This window comes from Eschscholzia californica, unplaced genomic scaffold, assembly GCF_041429995.1.
Source record: "Eschscholzia californica isolate CP2 unplaced genomic scaffold, dmEscCali1.0.p SCAF_6, whole genome shotgun sequence".
In the NCBI taxonomy this organism is placed as follows: Eukaryota; Viridiplantae; Streptophyta; class Magnoliopsida; order Ranunculales; family Papaveraceae; genus Eschscholzia; species Eschscholzia californica.
The window spans coordinates 3,224,872-3,235,567 of NW_028238483.1; positions in this window are offsets into that span (position 1 = coordinate 3,224,872).

The following is a 10,696-nucleotide window of genomic DNA, read 5'->3' on the forward strand; positions in this document are numbered from 1 at the left end:
TTGCGTAGTTTGCAGTGCGGTGGCCGAGATATCAACAACTGTACTAAATTTATAATGATGATCTCCAATTAATATTCCAGATCCGATTATAAGACGTTGCTGTAAAAGCTCGTTCTTTCGAATGAGAGTTGTCCATGTATATTATGTTAGCACCACAAAAGTGTAAACCCAAGTGTAAATTAGCGAATTAACAACTTGGCAAGACCGAAATCCATTTACCAAGATTGTATGTGTAATCGAGATATGGTAAAGACTAAATTACGAAATTAAAGTGCGAAAAAAGAAATTTGGGTTTTGGGAAAAAAGAAATTTGGGTTTTGGGTTAAAGAGTTGTCAAGGTTAGGTGAGATAGGTGCTTCCAGGGTTTAAGAATCTCGTCATGACGATGGTACAACTTCGTGTGGTCAGATCCATCATATGATACAATTCTAGTCTCGACTCTTAAAGTAAACATTTTGGAGCTCTATATCTGAGTCTTTTACTTAGTCAAATAAGCGTCTCACATCCCAACTCTTTTTCTTGGTGCTTCTAAAGGCACTGGGCCAAAAGGTTGTTAACATCCATCTCTATTAGCACCGCCGATGCCTTTAGAAGCACCCTTCTTTTTTTTTTTTGAAACTAGTCTCACATCCTAACTCTAGTTAGAAAAAGATCATGGGATATATAATGAAATTTGATAACCATCCTAACTCTAATTACTCTTAACAAAAAAAAAAAAAAATCCTAACTCTAATTAGAAAAAGATAACGGGATATATAGTGTAATTTGACGGGGTATAACCCGTGCCCGCTAGATGCGGACAATTCTATCAAATGTGTCACGTGAGGTTTGTTTTGAAATCATTGTGGTTGATCTATACGTGCCCCACATTGCAGTTATAGACACCACTTACAGGGTACAGTTTAAGGAATCCATATGTAAATGGGGTGCCTACAACAATAATATGGATACCTTTTTAAGTCTTCCTAAAGAAAAATGAGACCTTTTCTCAACTCTTGGGTGAATTCTAATTAAATTTGAACCCTCAAACTTCGAGAGACTAAATCCCAATCATTAGAGATAAACATAAGAAAGTAAATCTCGGCAATTGAGAGGAGGGGAAAGATACCCTCCCCCTTATTATATAGATAATCTAAAATAGAAGAAAAATGTATTGTAATTAAAGGATAGAGATGAAAGAAAGGAGATAATAAGTAATTCTTTATTAATTGGACTAAACAGTAAAGAACTCTGTCTCAAATATTCACACTAATTACGGAACATGAGTTCCTATTTATAATAATCCATGCATGGGATACTTTACTCCAACGATGACACTTTTGGAAGTGCCTTCGTGGCTAAGAAATTCTTTCTCGACCAGTCAAACAACTTTGCTCAGGAAATCACACATTTAACATGTCCAAATAAGGAATGATGTGTGGCTTTAAAGGCACCATATTTGAAACTAATTCTAATTGCTTTTAAGGTAGTAATACTATAGGCACCTTCCATAAATGGGCATCCAAATAGGTCATAACACTCCCCCTTGGATGATCATAATGCGAAATAATTGTCTCATTAGAAACCTTGTCAGAAAAAGGGGTAATTTCTAGAAAGGTCAAAATAATATTGAAAATGAGTAGAAAAACACAGTACATTTGGAAATTATTATTCAGGTCAAAAAGTGTGCAAAATACTAAAATACCTCTTTTGTCATTTTGTGTAACTAAATTCTTTTATTTTTCTTTAAATTTTAAACGGGGGATGAGATTTAAGTCCAAAATCGCATGATCAACGAGTCTAGAGACCAAAGATAATCTGAAATAGAAAATAAATCCACTCAAAGTAAATTACATGTCTATCCTCTTATTCTCTTTTACTGCCTAACCTATCCTAAGTTAAAAAAAAAATAACCCAAAATAAAAGATACCATAATATATAGAGATTCACTACATTTATTTCCTCAAAAACAAATTTTCTTTCCCCGGAAAAATTTGTCTTTTTCGTTTAGCATCACAAAAAAAATTAGCTTTTCTGTTTCAAAAAAATAACCAAAAAAAAAAAAGTTGTCTTTTCCTCAAATATCAAACCAAAGAGAGAGAGGGAAACTCTTATCTTAAACACGCCCAAAATAAACCTAAAAGAGAGAGAGCATCGAGTAGGAGAGAGGGAGAATCCATTGTTGGTTTCGTTCATCATCATTAACAGTAAAGAGTAAGTTATTTTGGTTTGCATCATTTTTGTTGTTCCTTCAACTTTGTTTATGATTTAGATTGATTTCTACAACACAAAACGAATTAGGTTTTGATTTTTACAACTTTAACTATGATTTATTTTTCTGAAATTGATTAGTTAATAAGAAATTTCTAGGGTTTAGTTGTTTCGAAGTGGTTTAATGGAAGTTATTTTCAAAACCCTAAATCAGTTCAAAGTGAAGAGTATGTTTCTTTTTTGCATGCAACAAAAAATTTGTATTGTTACCTTGTCTCTATTGTTGTGTAATTTCTTTGAAGAAATAGTTTCTGCTTAAATTTTTTATTTTAGACCGACAATTTAGAGTTCTATCTAATTTAGGATTTTGTATTGTAGACTTTCAAGCATAGTGTTAGATCCAGAATATAGTTACTTTCAATAAAAACTTAATATTTTGTCTAGCATTATTAAGTTTCTTGTAAAACTTTATCAAGGTTACCTGTCAAACCTGATTTTTTGACAACCATAGAACATTACATGGTGTAATATGGGAAAAAAAAATGAGAGAATAAATTGGATTGTAAAAACAATGTCATTTTTTTGTCTAGCATTTTTGAAGTTTATCATAGAACCTTGAAATGGTTACTGTTCAAAACTGGTTTCATAAGAAAAATGACTTGTTTGAATAACATTTTTTTAGTTTCTTATAGAAACGCATAAATGGTTACAACCCAAAGATGTTGAATTGGTTTGTTGTTTGAACTTTGACAGGCCTGATTGTAGGTTGTATGTGATTTTGCACATGGAAGAACTTTATATCAATCGAACTATAAACATTTTCCTAACGAGACGCCAAAAGATGATTGGACAAAACTAGCGCAAAGGAAGAGGGGTGAACTAACTTGGTTGTTGCTGAATGAATCGAAGGATATATGGAGAAAATATGTTTAAGTACTTTAACTTGTATTTTGTAACGGACTATGTGATAAAACGTGGCAAACATGTTTATGTTTTAAGTTTGAATAACATCTTGAGCAGTTATGGGATTATTTATCAATGTTCTATAATACCACAATTATATTATATTTTAGATGTCGTTCAACAGGTTTATAGATACGATAAAGATGTTACTCAAATTTCTTGGACACTACTGAAACTATACAATTATAATACATTGTAGGGCAAAGGCATGATGAACTCAAACACTTAATGCTGAATCCATTGATAACATATATAACTAAAGAAACAAATAGTTCGTACAAAAATATATCAAAAATCTGGACAGTTTGATTAAAATATAACAAAGGCTAAAACCAACCAGCTTTGATTGTATTGAAAATTGCTAAATTGCTAGAAACATCAAACAAATTTTTCTAGCATGGTCCAATGGGTATAAAGATACCAGTAAGATGTTGACAAAATTTCTCCAACACTACCAGCATTTTTCAGTTTTTCGACATTTTGTAACTTACTCTAGCCAAATACATGAGTATAACTACGATAATATCGTATCTGTTGATAAAATTTAATAGGAAATAAGAAAATCCTCTTGTTTAAATACGATAATCTGGTAGCATTGATCAAATTCTCTAAACATATAAAAGACATAAGTAGAATATTTATGTTTCTAGCAGAATAAGTAAACCTGTATAATCAAAATTTAAGTTAGTTATTATATAGATGTCGTGCATGAGACACTATTGTGATAAGCCGGTTTTGTACACCGACCGGAAACCCTCATTTTTTTGGGTATGTTTCCTGAGCTCTCTCTTTTTACTGTCCTTGGTCTTCCCGGTTTTCTCTTTGTTAACGGAGGTAGTGTTCTTGTTTCATCGATGTACCCATTGGCTCATCATAATTTGGTATTGGGTAGACATAACATTGATAAGTGTTGACGGACACTTGTTTGGTGAAAATGATCAAAAAACTTGTCGTATCACCATCATAATTCTTGATGCACAATATGGCATGTTGACAAGGGATACCATATATCGACCACCTACCGCAACTACATGTGAGATCAATGAGCAGATTGACAGAGTAGAATACGAATGCAGAAAATGCTAGTAGATGTCACTCGAATCGATAAAATGCTAGTAGAATACGGAAAATGTAACAAAAACAATTTCACCTTATACATTTTAATTACTAAAAAGTATTTGTTAACCTACTGTAACAAATTCATTCAACATATACTGATAGAATGTAGAATATGCTAGTAGAATCAATAGGATGCTAGAAAAATAGTATTTGCATTTTAACCTACTGCAATAAATACATTCAACAGATGTTAATGGAATGTAAAAAATGTTATTAGAATCAATAAGATGCTAACAAAATAGTATTTGCTTTTTAACCTATTGTAACAAATTCATAACAGATGCTAATAGAATGTAGAAAATGCTAGTAGAATACCGAAAATGTAGCAAACACAATTTCACTTTAGAAAACTTTTTTATGAAAAAAATATTGAATTAATAGAGATTTCAACATTCACTTTTTACCAAAAAGTGATAAAAAAATGTTACATATAAGATTTTTGTTAGAATAAATAATTTTTTTAAGAAGATTGTAGTAATAGAGATTTATAGATTCTGACGATCAATTTAAGTTGGACATACCTCACAAACGAATTTGTAGATATCAAATTAGATCGAGGTAGAGATAAAACGCAAATCACAACTTCATACTTTCTTGAAGTTCAAAGAACAAAGAGTTACAGAGAGAGAAATTCGTTTTTGGGATTGAGCATCTCGTTTTAGGTAAATATCCATTGATTTGGTAGGTTACTTTAATCAAATACAACGGATTTAGAAATAATATACTTTCTTGAATTCAAAGAATATAGAGTTACATAGATAGAAACTCGTTTTTTTTAGAGTGCAACTCATTTTTGTTAAATATCCACTGATTTGGTTAAATATTTATGGAGTTTATGGAAATAAAGATTTGTATTAAATATCCAACATAAATATTCTTTCATAAAATATATGGAAAGAGTTATTAATTTAACCAGTATAAACCTTTGGTTAAAAAATATTTATGAAAGGGCAAAAATGAGAGATAATTAAAGGATTGATGCATGGGGCCCACCAAATAGTTAATTTTTGGACTTATTTTACATTTTCGATTTATTTTGGTTTCATTTTATTTATTAATTTAGGAGTGGATATATGACTCATTACCCCCCTATTTTTGGACCTTAAACTCAAAAATCCAATTTTAAATCGATATAACTTTTGTTTGAGATGTCAGATTTCTATAAAAATTATATATTTAGAAATGATTTTTCATTAGCTTTCTAACAAGATTCACTTTCAATACTTTTTTTCAAAAAAAACCCAGAAAAAAATGGTGTTTTTTTCCTTTGCGTTTTTCTGCAAACGTGTTTGCAAAAATCTGTTCTGCAAACGTGTTTGCAAAATTCTGTTCTGCAAACGTGTTTGCAACAATTTGTTCTGCAAACATGTGTTTGCATAATGTAAACTGCAAATTGTGTTTGCAAACATGATTTGCAAAGCTTTGCAGAATATCATCTTGAGTTGCATATCTTGCAAACTCGATTTGCAAATCGAGAATATAAACTAAGAGTATGTGTTTATGAAATCTTGAGTTTGGAATTGATTTCATCATTCATTATATAAAACGTAAAAGTTTTTTAATTCAACAAGGAAAAATCTGAATACATCATTTGAACCTAAATCTTGATACACCCATTACTAATTTTCATATACGAACTTTTTCAACCATAACTTCAACTTAACTAATCAATCTAGCCAAACCATTTATCGAACAAGCGAATGTCTAAATACCTATGTTCTCTACACAAATTGATTAAGAAACTTGTGAACCAATATCATCATCAAGCAAATATAAACATCTGATAATTACAAGCATATGTCTCTAAACAAAGTCTTTGGACATTAAGAATTAGCTCTTACGGATTGATGTTGTTTGAATCTACTTTCATAAACTTTAGGTCTAGTATTCATAAGGACCTGCAATTTCAAACAAGTAATGAGATTCAGAACTAGGCTTATCCTATAGTAAAAATTAAGTTAATAAATAAAGTGAGTAGACCCATATTTCTAACCTTCCTATGCATAGTGTTTTCATTGATCAAAGTTGAAATCTTTTCCTCTAAATTTGAATTCTTGTCTTGTAAATCTTTGGCTTTTGATTCCAAATCGTTGACGTAAGCCTTCTTTCTTTCACGGGCATGTTGGACAGAGAATCTTTTCCTAAGAGCTCACGAAATAAATTCGCGGAGTCCTCCACATACCCATGTTGTCCTAACGAAGAACTTAAGGAATTCCAAGTCACCAAGTTCTTTTTTGGCATTTCATCGAGCAGCTTGATGGCGTCACTTAATCTTCCCAACCTCCCAAAAAAACCAACAACCAACATTAAAGTACCATAAAAAGCATCAACGAAAAACAACCCAGACTTCAAAATTAAAGATTGCAATTGCAAACCTTGAATAACATGTAATGAGGAGGAAGACAAAAGACTACCAAAGGTAAACTGGGTGGGTTTTAATCCCAAACCCTAACATTTAGGTAAAAAGATTCCAATCTCCTTCAACAAGCTCATCATCTTCTTCATTATGCTGGTGACGATAAGCTGTTATAATTGAATTATATGACATAACATTAGAAATCAATCATTTCACAGACAAATAAAAGGATGCAACCATTCAATTACAAACCCTCAATAGCCCAAATCTTAGACTAACAAGGACTGACTAAAAATTAAAGAAAAAAAAACTCAGGAGTAATTGGTAGGGCACAAAAAAGATCAAACCTTTGAATGAATAATCTTTGTTAGGCCAGAAACAACTGCACCCACAAAACGAGATTCAAATCGGGAAGACGGTAAAGTGGGTGGTCTCATCATATGAACATGTTGATCGGCTAAAGACAACCCTAAACCCCTGATTTGATTAGGAAAAGAGAGGACTAGACGAGATAGAAATCCACTACCTAAATTAGTGAATGTGACCGGATGACCAAGAAATTAAAAAAAAATTGTATTTTGAGGATTCTTTAATGTGTTATAAGATGAATCTGGCATATTATATAACACGAACCTGAATAAATTTTGTCGAATCAAGAAGACGAAGAAGTCCAAGAACGAGAAGCATCGAAGAAGAATCGAGAGAAGAGGAATTGGAGAAGAAGAAGAATCGAAGAAGAAGACCCTAAAAAATTCAGTATTTTTTTTAGAGAGGGAATTTAGTTCTATTGTGTAATGTTATTTTGGGAATGAAATTAAAAGAAAATGACCTTATTGATAATTATCAATAATATTTCAAACTCTACATATTATTACACATAAAATTTTGGTAAAAAGTTTAGGCTCTTTTGGTTATTATGATAATTTGTTCAACCTAAATAGTCATTTTCCCTCAGAAAAACCATGTGGGACAAAAACTGATGAAGGAAAGAGATCAATAATAGATTTTATGAGCGGCACTGGATACGCAAAATGTTACCTCGTTAAAACCTTGTCAGAAAATTCATTGGGACAAAAACTAGACGGAGGAAAAAAAAAAGGGCAGAGCGTAGATATTCAGTATTTGTGAGGCGGAAATATTCAAATGATAATATTCTCCCCGTGATAAATATCATATCGTGGACCGATGTAGTCTTACATCATCAAGTTATTTAAGCTTCACATTCTGATGCCTTATACTAGTTTGCTTAACGTTGTAGTTGGTAAAGACTTAGTAAACAAGTCAACATAATTCTCACATGATTATATCTTCTGAATATCAGTTTCACCATTCTTCTGCAGATGGTGCGAGAAAAATAACTTTGGTGAAATATGTTTCGTTCTGTCACCTTTAATATATCTTTCCTTGATTTGAGCAATGCAAGTCGCATTGTCTTCATAAATAATGGTAGGTGACTTTGTAATTGCAAGAAGATCACATGAAATTCTAATATGAATGATAATAGACCTTAGTCATACACATTCTCTGGTAGCTTCATGAAGAACAATAATCTCTGAGTGGTTAGAAGATGTAGCTGGCATACTTTGCGTACTTGATCGCCATAAGAAAGTTGTACCACCACTAATAAAAACATAACCTGTTTGTGAAACTCCTTTATGTGGGTCAGAGAAATATCCCGCGTAAGTGTATCCCATTACCTGTGAACCATTGGAGGAATTCTTCAAATAAAATAACCCCATGTCAGTTGTTCCTCGAAGATATCGAAGAATTTGTTTCATACCCATCCAATGTTTTTTTGTTGGTGCCGAACTGAACCTAGCTAATAGGTTCACTGCAAAAACAATGTCAGACCTAGTGCATTGAGCTAAATATAATAAAGCACCGATTGCACTTAAATATTGAACTTTAGGACCAAATATTGCTTCATTATCTTCTTTAGGACGATAAAGATCTTTTACAGTATTTAAAGATCTGACAACCATTGGAGCACTAAGAGGATATGAAGTGTCCATGCGAAATCTTTTTGTAAATTTTTTCAGTATATAAATTTTGATGTACAAGAATGTCATTTGTACTTCTCTCAATTTGTAAGCCAATGCAAAATTTTGTTTTTTTTTTGCAAGATCTTTCATCTCAAATTCTTTCTTCAAATATTCTACAGCTTTTGAGACATCTTCAACTGTCCCAATTAGATTTATATTATCAACGTATATTGCAATGATAGAGAATCCAGTATATGATTTCTTAATGAATACACATGGACAAATATGATCATTTACATATCCTTCCTTGGTCAAGTATTCACTGAGGCGATTGTAGCACATTCGCCCTGATTGCTTTAGTCCATATAAAGCTCTATTAAGTTTAAGTGAATACATGACACGTGATTTTGCCTCAGGTAATCTGAATCCTTCAGTAATTCTCATATAAATATCAATATCTAGATTGCCATATGGATACGCAGTAACTACAACTAGTAGATGCATATCAAGCTCTTCTTGAGCTGCCAGACTGATTAAATATCTAAATGTAATTGCATCCATAACATGAGAATATGGTTCCTCATAATCTATCCCAGGTCTTTGTTGAAAATCTTGTGCCACAAGTCGTGCTTTGTGGCGAACGATTTCATTATTTTCATTGCGTTTTCTCACAAAAACCATTTAAACCCAATTGGATTTACACTCTTAGGTGTGAGGACCACTGGTCCAAAAACACTACGCTTATTGAGTGAATCTATTTATGCATGAATTGCGTCTTTCCATTTCGACCAATCGGGTCTTTGTCGACATTCCTCAATAGAGTGTGGTTCATAATCATCATTCTCTTTCAGAATTAAGGTTGCCACCGCAAAGAAGAATACCTCATGAATAATTGTTTCATTTCGATCTCACACTTCCTTCGAACATTTATAAAGATTTCCTTATTGTTAGGTATCTGTGTCTCGTCAAGGGCTTTACCCCCTTCAATGGGTATTTGTTCATAAAGTGTGGGTGTACCATTAATAGTATCTTCTAGAGAACTATTATTTTGTGACTGGTTCTTCCTCTTTCTAGGGATAGTATCTTTAGGTTGTCCACGTTTCTGATGTGCTTTAGATGACTCATTTGCTATAGCATTTCTACCTGGTCCTCTAGGAATATTAATTCGTGTACGAGCATTAGCGGCATGTGTATATATGATTTTGTTACCCTTGTTGTATCATTAAATGCATCTGGTAATTTATTTGCAATGACTTGCAAATGTTTTATCTTATGTACATCTAGTTCTGACTGGCTAGTGTGAGGATCTAGATGAGACAAACATTGTGTATGCTAACACAAATCATTTTGTTTACTATCCGATGTAGAAGGATTTTCTCCCCCTAATGGTGGGAAAATTGTCCATCAAAATGACAATCTGCAACCCTTGCGGTAAAAGTATCACCTGTCATAGGTTCCAAATACCTTATGGTAGATGGTGAATCAAAACCAATATATATACCCAGTCGTCGTTGAGGTGAGATAGGGATATGCACCGCACACCCAAAACACGTAAATGTGTAATATTTGGTTGATGACCCAAAACATGTTGTAACGGCGAATAACCATTCACTCTGGTTGAAGGCGGATCAAAGTTGCATCATGCAATATTGGAGATCCACATGTAGAAACAGACAACTTAGTTTTCATAAACATTGGTCGTATAATTAGTTGTAGATGTTTTATGAATGATTCTGCTGAACCATTCTGGGTATGAACATAAGCTACAAGATGTTCAACATCAATACCAACTGACTGACAATAAGCATCCAAAGCCTTTGATGTAAATTCACCTGCCCCATCAGGACGTATCCTTTTGGATAAATGCATCTTCCTGACAAACGCTTTTATAACATTATTAAGAAACTGATACATTCATTGGATAAGAAGATAAATTAGATTTTTTAGATGACTATGAGAATTTTGATTTATTAAAAGTTTAATCATAAAGTAATGCTTCAAGAAAAACGTTATAATGAAGAAATGTATGAAAAGGAGATGAGCATAAAGGAGAAATCTTATTATTATTACAGATGATTAACGATAA